Source organism: Struthio camelus, chromosome 7 (assembly GCF_040807025.1).
Source record: "Struthio camelus isolate bStrCam1 chromosome 7, bStrCam1.hap1, whole genome shotgun sequence".
Lineage (NCBI taxonomy): Eukaryota > Metazoa > Chordata > Aves > Struthioniformes > Struthionidae > Struthio > Struthio camelus.
Genome location: NC_090948.1, coordinates 34,262,000 through 34,276,320, shown reverse-complemented (window position 1 = coordinate 34,276,320; position 14,321 = coordinate 34,262,000). Strand labels below are relative to the sequence as shown.

At 40.9% G+C, this 14,321-nt stretch overlaps 1 protein-coding gene and 1 long non-coding RNA gene across 8 annotated transcripts in view; one reads left to right on the top strand and one right to left on the bottom strand.

The window, feature by feature from the left end:
* The window catches only part of GRID1 (glutamate ionotropic receptor delta type subunit 1), a 605,033-nt gene that overhangs the window by 159,180 nt on the left and 431,532 nt on the right, over positions 1-14,321 (bottom strand). The window lies entirely within an intron of this gene.
* On the top strand, positions 7,576-12,548 carry LOC104151289 (uncharacterized). The gene is made up of 3 exons (XR_695748.2): positions 7,576-7,690; positions 9,913-10,000; positions 12,074-12,548. It is a non-coding gene; the product is annotated as an uncharacterized lncRNA (long non-coding RNA).

Sequence of the window (14,321 nt, the reverse complement as noted above, 5' to 3'; positions counted from 1 at the left end):
GATATGACAATAAAATAAAAATTATGTAGGTTAATATACCATTTGAATATATTGATGCTTCTACTGCAGGAAACTGTTCTACAGGAAATTTTAATAAGTAATAAATCTCTCAAATGAAAACTCAGCGTTTTCCCACAACTCTCTCATATTTGGAGAATAATTTAATAAGAAAAGAAAGGTTACATGATTTACTCCTAGTAACATTTCAAGGAGGAATTCTTCCTTCATACAAGTGAAAGAAAACCTTTCTTTTCAGCAGCAGAATTTGCTGAGGAAGACGGAGGGGGGATTGTGTTATAAATTATGATAAGAAGCAGTAAGTGTTCTCTTTGTGCGCCACAGTCAAACGGATTGTTCTGTCACGGAACACACGGGTTTTGCGCTCCACAGCTAAAGCCTGTTCTCTCACTTTGTACGTGGGCAAAGCAAATTACACAGAACTGCTGTTTCCTCTGTTTCAATACTGTGCGTTAGAGTTCAGTGAATAATGGCTTTTTTGGTTTGGCAGACAAGTATCAGGAATTCAGAAAAACCTGTTTCAATTGAATTGATTCTTTAAAAAAAAAAAAAACTTTTTCTGGTAAAATCCAAGAAATATGAGAAACTTAATTTCGGGTCACCTGAAGAAAACACCATTCAAACAAAATTTTGTTGTTTGTGTCTTAAAATATAGCCTCTTTTCTTCTTATAACAAAATGTTATTTTGAAATAAGAGTGAAGTCAAAACCCTACCTTTAGAAAATGTCAAAACATTTTCTTATCTCTGAAACAGTGTTTTGTTCGGAAACGACCAGTAACGCTTGTGTTGCATGCACAGGGAAGACTGGAGCCGGCTGCAGCTGGCGCTTCAGAACAGTTTTGCTGAGTATTTTGTCCTTGACTTTGCTACAACTAAGGCACAAACTAAAATCACTGCAAGGGTCCCCGAAGTAGCTTATCACAGGGCTTCGGCACGTGCCAAAAACTCTTCCATTCCTTTCCAACCTCAGTCTGTGAGAGCTGGGGACACGGGAACTAGATGGCAAGGCCTGGACGGACCACGGTGGGCTAAGAGGGACAACGAATCCTGCATAAAACCTTCAGTGGGGCCACGATTTCACCCTTGTATCCTAGCGCTTTTGCCCCGGTATTCCAGTCAAACACCTCGGCCCAGATTACTGCTCATTCTCTTCGCTTTACGAAAAGCATTTTTGTTAAAGGCATCAAAAGAGTTAAGCCAAAAGTTAGCAATTTTTAATGCCCTCTTTTTCATCTTCTCCTTGTTGTTCACGCATTTGTTTATTTAGCATCTCTTGCCAGGTTTGAATTTCCACTGCTGATACCTCATTAGACTGTGAGAGCTTCCAGGAGAAAAAGCAAATGGCAAGAAAAATACAGCTTTTTGACCCGTACTTATGACTGAAAACTGTAATAATGTATCGTGGCTAACTTCAATGGCACCGGAGAGAGGAAAAAATAGCTTCCACTCCTGTTGGTTCTGTAGAAAAGTCAGTGCTTCTTTTGGAGAAAAGACTACCAGAACTTTCTCCTTATTAATGCTTTAGATCTTTCCTCCTATACAATTCCTTAATGAAAGCATAATATAATGCACAATTTTTAAACTCCACATAAGATGTTCTCACCCGCTGGGTTTCATTTAAGAACGCTAAAATAACTGTTAATAAGTAATAGCAAGGAAGTGCTTGCTTTTTTGCAGTTTTGCCTTATATTGCACTAGTGCTCATACAAAGCCTTTAATAACGTTCAGGGATCAGATTTCACTGCTCAATCCCCCCCCACCTGGTTTAAAACCTGAGGACTTCAAAAACATCGACACTACAAAAGAGACCAGATCTCCTCATTTGTTTCTTCAAAATTGGCTTTAAAGTGCTGTGAAGCATTTCCAAGAACTACCATAACTCAACACTCAAGTACGTGAGAAAAGAATCAAGAAGCCAAACCTTTTAAATAAATGTAGCCCATGCAAAACAAAAACACCACATTTTGTCTAGCAATAAAGAAAAAGCACTGTTTTGTCAGTGACAGAGGGAAAGATTTTGTGATAACAATTAACTTCTACAGCTTTGAATCTACTGTTCAGCAGTTTCACTGTACCTGAAACGCGAGACTCCTGGAGAGACGCACAAAACCCAATGACTAACGCCGAAGCCATTACTTTTCAATGTACGTTACAGATACTACTTACCTTGATATCAACTTCTCCTGCAGGTGGTGGGTGCCTCGCATCGTTCCTGTAACAGATGAAGCCCCAACACGGCAGCAACGCTGGAAGCTTTGCTTTCCTGCCCAGGCTCTCCTCATCTCCGAGCAGGGAGAGCTACGTTTCCTGTCTACCTACACGACGAGTGTCTGAATCACTCAGAAACAATGACTAGAAGCATTTAAGAGGTTCTGAGTGTACTTCAGCTTTCTTTGCGCAAAGATATGGTAGCCAAGACACTAGCCGTCAAAAGTAAGAGAAAGAAAGTAGCAGAGCAAACGTAAGGGTGGGTATACTAAAAGACCAAGGCAAAAATTCTTCCCACTCTACTGGGGTTTAGGAAGCTCTCTTACCGTCATAAACATCAGGCAGCTTAACATAGGAAAACGTATCCTAAATAGGTCATGCAGGACACCAGCACAAAGGAGAGACGCGTTCTGCAACTTCAAGTTTAAGTTTTATTATGCTAGAAGTTTAAAAATCACTGTTTTTACTACAGGAGACTTTCTACGGGCGGTTAAGACCTTATCAAATTCTTGCAAGCCAAGTTTCCCACTGATATATAACTGGTAGCAAAATTTTATCACCCATGTTTTCCACCAAAAGTTCAAAAAGTCATATATATCTAAAATTATTCTTCACATAGTTGAACAGTACGTCTTAATGCTTTACTACTTTACTGCAGCAAATATAAAATTAAGGAGGGGATTTAGCATTATTCATTGAGTAGGTTTTTAGGAGGCTACGTTAGGAGGACCTTGCTACTGCACATCACACATGCATCAAGATGCACAGACCTGAATCTATGGTTTTCTTTTAGCTCTGCTTAAATAGCAGACCAGAAAAAACATCATCATTTTTTACTATAAAATAATAGTGGATTTGCATACATTTTATATATATCCGATCTGTTTACAAAATACATGCCGCAGACATCAGTTTTAAAGCACAAGGAACCAGCTATTTTTCAGATGCACACCACCTAAGAAATGAATAACAACATACTTATGAGAGGGCTAGGAGCAGATGCAAAAAGTAAGGAGAAATTTCTAGACGTTGAATGCAAAGCTTTTTTGGGTCTACACTGTATTCCTACACCCTAATCACCTTAATTACCTCCCTTGATACTATGCATAACCTAGATTAAGCTACTTGCCTATCTCACATGAAAATTTTATTTCAACTTTTTTTCATTTCTTGAGCTTTAAAGGTATTGCTTTTCTAAAAAGGTAACAACTAGTTTCAAATAAGAGGCTTTATTTAGCAAGTGTTAGAACAACAGGTTCCAATTTTTTCCATCACGTTCTTCCAAAAAAAAGATCCGACAATGGGGTTCAGCTTAAATTTAATGACGCAGCTTGATGAGAAAGTACATACCAGAGTATTCTGCTCCAATGCACAGTGCTGCTAATTCCCACCAGGTTGTTCGTGGAATTTTTTTTAATGCTTCAAATCTTTGAGATTCAAAGTCTTGCCATGTTTTGTCAAAGACCTCTGTGTAAGTGCCAAGTACGCCGTTTTGCCTAGGCACCCAGTACGGGATGAACCACGTGCCTCAGGGGGCACGAGCAAACGCAGATGCACGAAGGCAGATCAGTGAAATCCCTCCGAGACACGCGCGCGCGCGCGCACGCACACTTGCTCCAAGCTGCAGAACAACCATGCAGAGTTTTAAGGCCCTATTTGTGGCAGGGAAGAATGGAGAGCCACGCTGTCTAGCTTCCTCGCTAAGTCACTAACTGATCGTGCCAGCCCCCCCGCCCCAGCTCTGCGACTCTCGTGGCATGAAACGACTCAGAGTAACTCCAGGACAGCGAAGCAGGAGCCCCGACTGGAGCAACCATCCTGTTGCAAACACAAAGAACAAGCCTAAGCCCAGCAATAAATTAAAAAATACGGCGGAAAAAATGGCACTACAGGGATCTAGCACTTGTAACAGTAAATTGAAGAAGAAACTAGCTTCCTGCTAGGATGGGAATAACTCTTCAAGACTATCAGCAAATATTGCAGCTACAGATGAGCTACAGATGAGAAGGGAGATTATTAAAAAGCTGCCTGGCTGATGCACAGCATTTGAAACACGGACCCACATGTCAGCTCTACCAGAAACCACGTATACACTTTGTCACATCTAGCACTGCAAAATGCCCTGCTACAATTAAAAGGCAGTCAGGAAAGAAAATAGCTACAAATAAGCTGGAAATACGTCCCTGATAAATATAATGCACCTAGATGGCGTGGAAGAGTGTCGACTGCTTTGGTTTTTGTTTTTGTCATCGAGTTTATTACAATGAAACAGGACAGTCACTCACTCAAAGCCTGCAGCAGAGTATCCAGCCTCCTGGAGAACCCAGTCGTATCAAGGCTTCTAAGTGGTTTTGCAGAGTAAATGTTAAATAACATTTACTTTACTTTGAAGACTTATGACTCATACACCATCTCCAAGAATCCTTGGTTTCTGTTATAATTAGGAAATACTATTTGTTTTCATGGTAGTGCCTAGAGACCCTGTTCCCCGGCATGAGGCACCACAGCAATACACAGATGACCTTTTTAGCAGAAGCTCACTGCAAGTATGCTAAAAATAGAAATAGCAATTTTTCTCTCTACCACTTCTCAGACGGTGCCTAAGTAGTGCGATAAGAGTCTCTGTATGTATGAACGATTTTATAAATGCACTCAGTTCTGAAAACGCTGAGCACTTCAGTGCAAGAGGAACTCCACAGCATACGGCAGCCCCTGTGCAAACCCTGTTTACAGTGACCACAAGCCTCTGTGCGCTGCGAAGAAACGCTCGCCACGGACTGGAAAGGCAACCAAGGCCCATGAACTACAGATGTGTTGCGCGTGATTCATTTAGCCCGAGTCGTTTACTGCCTCTGCACCCTCCTTCCTCACTCACACAACAGGAATCTCCGCCAGGCAGGGAAGCTGAGGACAGACAAAGTTGCGAGGAACTCAGCCCCTAGGGGGCAAAGGTGCACACGGAGTGACTCTAACGGACAGATACTTTAAATAGAGAATACAGACGTCCGGCAGTAACAAGCGACACGCTATTTCTTACTGAGCCTCTTCCACTCTGCACAGGCTCTTCTATTTTAAAGGTATAAAAAATATTTCTTCATGCTGTTAAGTAACCGTGATTTTGGCAAAATATCACCCACAGGCTCCTCCTCAATCGCTCAGAGCAGGATGAAGTCAGTTCTCAGCAAGGCAGCTAGCTGACAGCTCTCAGCCAGCAACGCAGGGGGTGCTACAAGGTTAGAGCCATCACATCACCATAGCAACAGATGATCCCGATTGTAAATTCGTGATTAATTGTGGCAGTCAACCTTAATTATAAGACAGCCAGCAAATCAAAGAATCAAACTTCTCACCTCCGCATTGGTTTCTATCTCCCATATTACAGTTTTCTGGAAAACTGTAATATACTTCCACATACTTTTAGACCCGTAAGAGTAGTATCTGAGAAGGGAAAACCGAGAAAGGCAAAATATTAAACCTAACAAATAGAAATAATACTAGACAGCAACGCACCGGCTCAGTGAAACAGCCTCACTGCAGCTTTCCAGGGCTTCCTGATACAGCAAGCTGCAAGTTCCTGTCTCCCGTAGCAAGTCAGCAGCACATCCCTTTGTCACTATTTGGGTAACTTTTAAAACTCTCTGCAGCATACCCAAAGACTAATCAGGTGCTAACGTTATATAAATATCAGTCTTCTCTCAATTCCTGACAACTCTGAGTTTTCCAAAACACACGGAGCAGCAGCATTCTGCAACTGCATAGGAAAGGAGCTTACTCGCGGGCCTCGCAGCCGCCACCTGGAAACGTGGCTGCAAGTTAAGCATCAGGGCAGCTTATCGACCAGCCCAGGCTGTTCGCGCGGCGCTGCCGTAGGAGCATTCGCGCGGCGGTAGCCCGGCATGGGAGCATAAACGTGCTAGACAGAATTAGCACTCTTCACGGGCACCGCAAAAGGACAAAGATGCACATCGTGAAAGGACATGGAAAGTTCATACTTTTCACACACCGATTAACCAATTTCCTTTTTCTATTTTTCATCCTACAGAGTCACAACAGAACCATGACTTGCAATCCCAAAAGTAAGGGCAGAGAGAAACAGGCTCTGCGCAGGCCTTCTGGAGCTCCTATCAATTTTAATAGAATCATTTCCTATGGAAATGACACACCCAACAGCCAAGATAAGGATTAACGTGCTCTTCTTTCACTAATATTGCAATGATTGCTTTCTAAACATTTTGTTTCCTCAAGAGGTGCGTTAATAAAACGGAACAAAAAAACCCCTCCAACTTACGACAACCCTTGAAGGAAACTGGAAAAGGTTTTGTCCCGTTATAGATGCAAGAGCGCCATACTTCACCGGTGCAGACAATTTACAGATCTGTCTGCCACGTGCTTGGGTTCAGGTCCCAGCATTTCCATGTTGCTCGCCTGACAGGGAACCCCTGGCTCAGAGGAGTTCCTCTCCTCCTGCTACTTATTCCCGTGACAGCGCTCATTTACGTTCTCATCGTAATGGGGTTCAGTAGCACAACTGGGTGAAGACTTCTGAAATAAAATCCCGTTCCATGGAAATTTTCCTGCTAACTACAGCAAGAACGCACTGTATGGGGTATACGACGACAACTGCGTCTGCCTGCAGTGTTTCACAATATGAATAGCTCTAATACAATTCAGAAACTAAGGAACAAAGGGGACCAAGAAAATAAACAAGCCGTTAAGTTCTCATATTCCAATGCAAAAATAATAATGGAAAAGTAAATTTGATTCTTTGCTTTGAACGGAATTTAAAGAGATAGTGACATTTAAAAGTCACACTGTAAAGAAATAAATGCCATTCTATGAACTACTGTTAGCTTACTTCGTATCTCTCTCTTGCATCTGACAAAGAAAATGAATTACGTTAGGCATGTTTTTGTTCCTTCTCGTTTTCTCTAATGTTGTGCTGGATTGCAAAGTACACAGAGATATCGATTTGCTTTAAAATAAACTGTTTCAATTTAAATTTAAACAAAAACAGCGTGAAACATTTCTACTCACCTTGGATTTTTCAAAAAGTTTCAGCTATCCAAAGCACATACTACATTTAAATTGACACATTAGTTAAGATTTTTGGCTCCATCTGTATTAGCTAAAAGTAAATTCTGCTTTTACAGAAACAGGACTGGCTGAGGAACGAAGTCACATTAAACAAAGTGAAGCCTACTTATGCTTTATCACTGTAATGGTCGCAGGCTATATCTTACCTCAAAGTGATTAAACAGAATACCTTCAAGCACCTGATAGTGTGTTTACCTAAATGGTCAGTGTAAATACTGCATAATCAAAGTCTACAGACTTTGCTCCTCTATTTTGTATCGCACAGACTGAAATACTGAACACCTGACTCCATGACTGCACCAGCAGAAGTATCGCAGCACACTATGATTCGTGGCACAAATTGGGGGTGAAAAAGCCAATTCATAAAAGGTAAGATGTGACCCAGTAAAGGCAGAATAATGAACCAGCTTTACAAAGCAAAACACCTTTTTTCAAGTAATTATCTAAGCTTAGGTGGAAGGCTGTAAGTGCGACAACACCAGAAAGATAGACTTTCATTGCTGTATTTTACCCAAAAGGGAAATGCTGGTTTTCCTCCAAGAAAAAAAAAATCAACGAGGTCTAGATTAACAGCCCAACTTTAGGATGCTGAATCCAACTTCTAAACTTGTAAACCACTTTAAGTCCACTATCGTGCATTTACTGTACATTTGTTTTATGCTGAGGGGGAAACAATCCTTCTGGTATCAGTGTTCTGGGAAAAATAGCTATGGATTCTGTCTCATCAGTTTGGACATATTTTAGAGATATTCACTATTTTACATATTAAAAAACACTATAAAAATGTCTCTGATGCACTGTCATTGTGCATCTGTTGTTTTGCAGGTGCATTCTGGTCCCCTCAACCAACTTTAATTCCTTCATAAGCAATTATTTTTTTAAGTTAATGAATTCAAGAAACTATCTTGTCTAAATTTTCGCATCATCTAACTGATGGCAAAGCCAATTTATCAAAACAGGAAAAAAAATATATAAGTAGGTTATATAAGCTCGTAAGTAGCATTTAGGGTAAGCGTTTCAAATACAGCTGGTCCTTTTGATGCTAGGGTTCTGGCATCTTTATAAGCCATTATTAAACCACGGGCATCTAGTATCGGTAGAATTTCAGTTTCCAAAGGAACATGAATAATAGCCATTCTGCATAGAAAGCCTATTTTACACAACACTTAGAAGTTTTGTGAAACCAGATCATAAAAATTATTAATCAGAAGCAATGTTCAGTTTAGTGTTTTTCCAATGAGCGATTCAAATTATATTATAGCTGGCCCTATTCTCTATGGTAACAGGACCATACTGAAGCGAAAACCAGGAGCAAAGAGCAACTTACTCCTTACAGAACAAATCCCTCATCTTTCACCAGCAAAAATCCGCACTTTACACACTGTGCCTACTGTAGCAAATGTGGGGCTAAGGACCTGTGTCCATGAGGGCCTTTATGCCCTGAAAATCCAGTCTCTAAAAACCAAAAGATGCTAATTAAAAAGCTAAATTCCCTCTGTCACAGTGCTCAGCCCAGACAGGAAGCCATTGGACATGATGTCTCACTAGTCTCATGCACGCGCAAGAGAAGTAAATGGACAAGGAGGTCATAAGAAAGGACACACCAAATAAAAAACGCCTGTTGTCATGCACAACGATCCTATCGCTCTAGAAGCTTTCAACTAAACTCTTGCTGCAGGTACAAGGACCTAATTTCTGCAGTGATGATCAGCTCTAGCAGAGCATGGCAGACGCTGAGTCAGACGTGGCGAGAGGGCACCGTAGCCGAGAGGGGCGGCTCATCACGCCAGGCCAACGGAGCCAAATCCATAGGGGAGGTTTACGTCCCCCAAAGGCAGGGAGTGGAAAACGCTTTTAGCTTTTTAGCTCAGACCAAATGGTAAAGCCGGGTTCCCTTTCCTCATTTTAATACCAGAAGAAGCCAGTGCAGGAAACGGGAGCAGGGTGTTAGTAGCTTTTAAAAGTCAGACGAAAATTCTCCCCGATGTAGAGACAGTTAAGGCAGAGCAGAAATAAAATGGTCTAAAAGGTCTTTGCTGAGAAGACTCATACAATAAATCCTAAAGGCCCATATAAGCTCAGACATATGACTGTGCTGCTGCTCTCAAGATTTGAACCAGAGGTTGTGAGGAGTCTAAGTATTAAAATAAAAAATGCATATTAAAAAAAACAAGAATTAAATCTAAAGGAGCCCTTTGGGCACTAATATAAAAGGCACTTAAGAGAAAATATAGATCATAAAAAATATAATTATTCAAGCAAGTAAACAGAAAGTCGTCTTTTCTAAAACATAAAAATCAGAACCAAAAAGCAAATACTGCCTGCAACGCAGGGCAGTCGGAGAGCCAGAATGCCAAGGCCCCGCGGAAGCTGACCTAAGCGCAAAGTTCAGAGCTAATGTCAAAGTCAGCCCGCTCTGAGCAGGGGGCTGGACCAGCTGACCTTGACACGTCCCTCGCAACCTGAACCGTTACGTGATGTGAAGAAAACTGATGCCAGATTACGCTAGACCATAGAAGACATTAACTTTTCCTCAGCCATAAACAATTCTATTTATCACGAAATCTAGCTGTTTTATTCTGCCCCAGCAGCTTCAGCTAAACGTCTGTGTGTGGTAGCCGACTGTCCTGGAAGGAACAGACCTGGTGGAACAAACATCCTCACAGCGAATCACCATATGTAAGGCTTTCTTGGGGTTTGATGGGGGAGAGGGGGGCATTTCAGGATTTTATCCAGTTTTTGCAACCTTTTCGGTAGTACATGAGAATACCTGAAGCCATTTAAAATAAAACATGTCTCCATCTTAGTTCCATAATGACCTAAAATGGTTCCCCTACAATGGCTTTTCGGTGAAGAAAGTTTAAACAAGTTGGCCATGTCAGTCACGTGTCTCCTCCACATGAGGAGAGATCAAACAGACTGCAGCTTTTCAGCTGGAAAAAGGTACGACTGAGGAGAGAGAGAACAGCATCTCTAAGATTTTAAATAGCCTAGACAAGGTGAACAGGAAATGATTATTCACTATTTTTTACAATTCAAGACCTAGGCAGAGCCAAATGAAATTACCAGATTGCAGTTAAAAATAAATAAATAAAAAAAAAGAAACACTTTTCCACACAAAGCACATTGAAATATGTAATCACCTCCAAAGAACGTGTAGAAATCAAAAGACGACCTGGCTTAAATAAAGGACTAGACACAGTCGTGAAGGTTAACTCCATCTCTTATGCAGCTCCGGCTTTCAGAGTATTTAAACTGCCAAACACCAGATGCTGAGAGAGCATGTCTCCATGCCCATGGTCTCTGCTGTGCAGCCTCTGCTACTGGCCATGTTTAGAGAGGTCTAGGTGGACTCCTGCACTGACCCAGAGTAGTAGATGTTAAGCTTTCAGTGAAGTTGTCCACATCCCTTTGCAAGGATACCTGTATGCAGGGCTGGGAAGGAGGGGGCAAAACAACAGCGCGCTCCAAGGGACACCTATCTGGTTGACCAGAGTTCGCACTTTCCACTGAACTAGCCACAAGAGCGAAGAACAGACAGCAATTTCACTCTTATGTGTTTCTTAAGAAACATATAAGTGGGACACTTACAAAACATAAAGTAGGACACTTTAAGCAAACTTGCTTTCCAGCTGCTGCCACTTGAAATGAACCCACTGTGAGGGTGAGGAGAGGATGTCTTGTGCTGAATCTCTGAATCGGGCTCCTTTGGCAAATACTCCCATGTGCAGGGGAAATAACGCATAGCTAGCAGCAACTTACCATGCAGCACCGCGCCTGCCGCGTTCGCAGTGCTGAGCAACAGATGACAGCCCTGATCTGCATGTTGTCAGGATTCACGGCGACCATTTCCAATGATTAAACTATTAAAAAGATGTAACAAGCTCTCTAACTGGGAAAAAGGAAGGGGAGAAGAAACAATGACGCTTGGCCTGTGTGTTTACAACAGCCTGAACAACACACTAGCATGATACTTATTTATCAGGATCATCACATCTAGGATGAGGTCACTGGTGGCTGAAAGCTTGGCGCCAGATCTAAGAGACACTGTAGGAATATAAGGTACAAGAGAGACAGAAAGTAGTTACCTAAGTCTGAAGGCACAACCCTGGACCCCCTGCCAGCCTAACTCCTGCAACGCAGCCGCCTACGATCCTCAGTAGCCCGTCTGCAGTCTTCCCGCTTCCCCCATTGCTTTGAAACTCTGCATCTGCTCATAAACGTTTTGATGTGCTTTTCCTGCCCCAGCTGAATCGGGACCCACAAAGCAGTTGTTGCCTGTGTAAGTCTGCCAGGCGCTCAGCCTCAGACCGCAGGTGCCGTGGCAGCTGCTGGTTTTATGCCCATGCAGGGTCACACCATACACACCTCAGCCAGTCCCACGTACCCCCAGCTCTCCCGTGCTCCAGTATCCTCTGAGGTCTATGAAATAAACTCGGACAGTCAGGGATTTCATCAGCCTCAAGTGTGAAAAGAGCCAGCTTTTCCAAATTGTCTCTGCTCTTCTTATTCCAGGTTGAATGTTATGCTTTGCCAATAGGCTTAGTCATGTTAGCCATCTGCTTACACTTGCTCTTATTAACAAGGACAAAAGGACTGAAATTCTTACCTGGCTAGCTTGTTTTCAGCTTAACAAGTAGTTGATACATGATGTAAAACAGAAAAGCTTTAGCATAAAGGACTGGCCACACTCGGGGATGAAAGTCTGTATCTGAAGTGTGTTTCTAATTCTATGCTTTATTCAAATTGCAGGCTTCGTTTTGAGGTTATTTTCCTTCTGTTTTTAAGCATGAGCTCAAAGCAAAAGCAAAAAGGTAATAAAAAAGCTCAAAAAGAAATGGAAAGACTTCAAAATACATCCGAGTCATGAGGATATGAGAACACGAGGAACATCAGATTTGAAGAATGAGAAGAATTTTTAATTACGTTGTTGTAATTAAAAATTACAACATTTTGTATGTTTTTGTATGTTTTTTTGTATGAACTTACAACAAATTGTATGTTCAAAAAGGCCATTGATAAGGGAGTCTCTGCCAAAGAACATAAAAAGGTATCACTATATGATATGTACTTAATAGTTGATTGTCCAAAACTACAGAAACATATATTACCCTTACATTATTAAATATTATATTATTGATCTGATCTTTTTCAGTATACGGCACACAATTAATACCGTATACAGTTCCTAATTGTTATGTATTTTATACCAAATAAACAACCCTAGAATATTTCATCTCGTCAAAACTCTGCCCAACACTCCAAGGGAGACCTATAAGGGTACAGACTTAATTCAAATATTACCCTAGTTTCAGTCAGATGTTTTTAAGTCTGCTCATGCTACCGCTTCATGGCGTTAGTGAGGCTTACTTGGAAAGATCTATAGTCTCCTGATGAACCCGGAAGAGAAGGACAGCTATTGGTAGGTACAGCAATTATCTGATACTCAAGAGATTCAATTTCAGGACCTCTAACTGATAAAGATTTTCTTTTAGAAAAACATCCTCAATTCCCTCACTGTAAAATGAACAGGACGTAAATTAACTATACATAAAACAAATAACAGCATAGTAAGCTTTTTACCTGACCTATCATGGTAACAGTCCATGCAAGCCTTTAGTACCTTGCATGAGTATGGCACTCTGGAGTTCTGCCTTTTCCTAATCCAACCCCCCATTTACAACCTCAGGGAGTTTAGCTCACAAAGTCTCCAGCTGTTCATTAACCTGTTTGGTAACAGATGTATTTGCCTTTTATTATAATGCAAACAAAACACACCAAAAATAATACTCATAAAGATAATGCTTTCACAAAATACCTAAACCCATGCAACGCTTACGGATGAGAGAAAAATAACATCGGCATTCTGCAAGACCAAGACTCAGAGTTCAACATCCGAAACAAGAGAAACTTGCTTCTATCAAAAAAGTATTTGAATCCCTGACAGCGTATCAACCGCTTCTGGAGGTTCAACTTTGTGTGCATGATCTCTATTTCCACTTTCAGCTTCTGAAAGAAGCAGTGGTTACTCGACCAGCTTTTTCCTCCCATTATTTTGATGCCATCTTTGTCAGGCGAACTAAATGTTTATTCCAAAGGAGGATATAAACTGCCTGCCCTTCCTGACATTTATTGAACCAATACTCAACATTAAATTTCCTCTCTGGCATCCTGGAGTGAGATAAATAGGGATTTAAATGGCAGCAGAGCAGCAGAGCCACAGTGGATTTTTATTTATGCGTTCGTTCTCCCAGAGCTAAAGATAAAGATGTAACAGAAAACAACCTGCACAAGAAAAATCAACATTAACATCAAACTATAGGATTTCTAAAAGAAATGGGGTAAAGCTGCCTAGCATATAGCTGTTAAATCATTTTATTCAACAAATGAAACTGGGCAATAAGGAGATGGTGTTGGTAGCAACAACTTCAGAGAAATACAAAGAAACAATTCAAAAGAGAAAGATATTTTTATTTTAGCACATTATAGAAATAATCCCAAACTCTGTTCTTCAGAGTTGCTCTTCCTCCCCTAGTTATCAAGCCCATTTTTCTCTACTCTTGTATTTTCATCAGCAATGGCAGAGCTTTCATCCGCACAGACTCCTCTGCTGGAAAAAAACACGTCTCCTCCTTTTCCTCTTGAAATCTATTCAGAGAAACCAGGTGCCCTCAGGAGTTCCTGCTTTTTATACAGAAATACACCCCAGGTCCATATCTTCTTAAGTCTCTTGAATCCAATCCCCTTTCTTTCTGCCATGCAGTAATTCCATAAATTTTCACTGGAGTTGTGTTGCACTTGGTTATTTCCAAGGGATTCAAAACCGTATAAAATATTTATAAAAATGATTTTAAATTAAAGAGTTAGGAGAATTGATCAAAATATTAATGTAATAATTGACTGATAATAATAATGCATACTGTACAACGTGAAAACATGCTCTATATGTATGTATATATATTACAGTATATATAACTGAAACAAACATTTGATGAAATAT